General features: G+C 45.0%; 1 non-coding gene across 1 annotated transcript; it reads right to left on the minus strand.

Moving 5' to 3' along the window:
• Window positions 1-1,507: 1,507 nt before the first annotated feature.
• Window positions 1,508-1,579, minus strand: Trnad-guc. The gene has a single exon. It is a non-coding gene; the product is annotated as a tRNA-Asp (tRNA).
• Between the last annotated feature and the right edge of the window lie 1,204 nt (window positions 1,580-2,783).

Below are 2,783 nucleotides of genomic sequence, written 5' to 3' on the forward strand. Positions count from 1 at the left end.
CACAACATCCACCCAGGAACAGACCTGCCCCAAGAGCTAGCAAGATGGCTTAGTGGATAAAGGTGTTTGCTGCCACGTGTAACTGCTTAAGTTAGGTTTCCAAGGCCCATAGAGTAGAAGGAATGAAACGACTCTCACAAGTTGTACTCTGACCACCAAATGCTACACACGCACACACACCCCAAAACATAAAGCTATCTTAATATAAAGTTTTAATCACATGTTAAGAGAGATACTCCAGAAGAAAGTAAGACAGACTCTAGAGCACAGATATGGGCTTCTCTGAGAGGGTGGTGCTGTCTCTCTAACGGTCCGATATAGGATTTGAATTTTGAAGCTGTTGTCTTCAAAGAGTTGCTAAGGAGTGTAAGTAGGATTGTAGAGAGTAGTTCCTCGTGTGTGTGTGTGTGGGGGGGGGGGGACCTGATAAGGCTACAACCTAAAAGATCACAGGGATTCCAGAAGATGGGATAGCTTTGCTGTAAACAAAGTCTTCCAAACAAAAATGTCTAGGAAAAACAGTGAGGCCCTCCCAAGGTCATAGACACACACACACACACACACACATCTCGTCTCCCAAAGACATGTAATCAGGCTGTAAGCCTGGGTGGGTCATTGTTGTCTTGACATGAAATATTTATTTATTAAAGGAATATGACTTCTTTGTAGACACTCTTCTCAGAAAATGTTAATTGTGTGATGTTCCAATGCTTGTTTCTTAGCCCATGGGAAACTCCACCAGACTCTGGAGGGAGGAGGTTTTTCCCATTCCATGTCCCCATGGGGAGCAGAGCCTTCTTCCCCCTTCTACCTCTCTATGATTTTCCTTGTCTTTCTTTTCTCTTTCATGTTGACATTGCAATAAGCAGAGTATGGCACACCACCTTCTACAGGGCTTATTTCCTGCTGCTGGGGTGCTCCCTAGAACCTCTAATTGCTGTCCTAAACCTTATCTGACTCCATGCTGTCTTTCAGACTTGTCCTTCCTGAATTCTCTCTTGCAGTCACTTTGAAGGAACAGCAGCAGCGTAAGCAGCAACAGGTCCATTAAAAGCCTTGCAATGAGAGAGACAAAACTAACCCCAGGCAGCAATACCTTTCCTGTTGTTTTTGTTGGGGCTGTTGGCAGTGGTGGCAGCTTCAGAGACAGGATTTTTTATTTTTTATTTTTTACTTTTTTTGGTTTTTCCAGACAGGGTTTCTCTGTGTAGCCCTGGCGTCCTGGAACTCACTCTGTAGACCAGAAACAGAACTCTCGAACTCTCGAACTCAGAAATCCACCTGCCTCTGCCTCCCAAGTGCTAAGATTAAAGGCGTGCGCCACCACCGCCCGGCCAGAGACAGGATCTAGACAGGGTTTCTCTGTGTAGCCCTGGCTGTCCTGGAACTCACTCTGTAGACCAGGCTAGCCTCGAACTCTTGAACTCAGAAATCCGCCTGCCTCTGCTTCCCAAGTGCTGGGATTAAAGGCGTGCGCCACCACCGCCCAGCCAAACAATTGCTGTGCCTCCCCGTCGGGGAATCGAACCCCGGTCTCCCGGGTGACAGGCGGGGATACTCACCACTATACTAACGAGGAACTGCACCAGAGACAGGATCCTACTGTATATCCCACGCTAAACTCAACTCTCAATCCTCCTGCCTCCACCACCATGTGCAGCTGCAGCGATTTCCTTCTTGACAAGTCTGTGACTAGGCCTGAGATATTGACCATCAGACGTATAACCTGTATTAGTTATTTTCCTGTTGCTGTTATAAAGTAGCATGCTCAAACGCAATTCAAGGAAGAAAGGGTTTGTTTTTAGCTTACAGTTGCAGAGGGGAAAAGCCCAGAGTGGCAGGGAAAACATGGCAGTCGGAGCAGGAAGCAGAAAGATCTCATTTCCGTCTATGGACAGGAAGCAAAGAGAAGGAACAGGAAGTTGGGTGGGTCTTTAAAAATCCGAAAGCCCACCCCCACCTTTACCTTCACTTCCTTCACCAAGGCCCCTCCTTCTAAAGTTTCCATATCAGCCTCAGAGAGCGGACAACTGAGGACCAAGGATTCAAATACTTTACCTGACATTTCACTGTACAACCTAACTAAAATCAACACCAGAGATTCGAGTGCCTGTCCCTTGTTCTGGTTGTTTCTCTACATAACTCCTCAACAATTATTAGCAGGTTAAAGAATCCTGGCTCTCTTTTCCTTCCCATATAGAATGAATTCTTTTCACCCATTTACTTCAGCTTTTCTCAGGTTCTGTCAGTTAAAGTAAGTGTCCACCCACACTTTGCTGAGACATCTGTAGTCAGGCCCCTGACCTGGGACTCCCACAACAGAGGTTTAGAACTACTCTATGTTCGAGGATTAGCTAACGGAAGTTTTGAGGTTTCCTTGTAGCATAAAAGTATTATCTATGATTTCCTGAATATGAGTTTTGCAAAGTTGAAGATATTAGTCATTAAATAGGTATAAAGCCTGTCTAGATTTTAGTGTCTCTTGTCTAAATATTTTTGCCATGTTTTAAAGATTTAATACATTTGTTGTTATTTTGAGACAAAAATCTCACTATGTTGACCTCATTGTCCTAGAACTTACTGTGTAGTCCAGGCAGGCCTCAAATTTAACAATTGGCTCAGCATCTGGAGTTTTGGGAGCACGGGCACCAATCACCTTGCTGGCTTATTTTATTTATTTTAGCAACTCACTTCCAAGGATACTCCTCCACCAAAAGTGTAGGTGGGTAGGTGTGCACAAGTGCATGTGTGGTGTGTGTATGTGTGTACGTGTGCATGTGTGA

The sequence above is a fragment of the Grammomys surdaster genome, unplaced genomic scaffold, assembly GCF_004785775.1.
Source record: "Grammomys surdaster isolate TR1022 unplaced genomic scaffold, NIH_TR_1.0 169, whole genome shotgun sequence".
Taxonomy (NCBI): Eukaryota; Metazoa; Chordata; class Mammalia; order Rodentia; family Muridae; genus Grammomys; species Grammomys surdaster.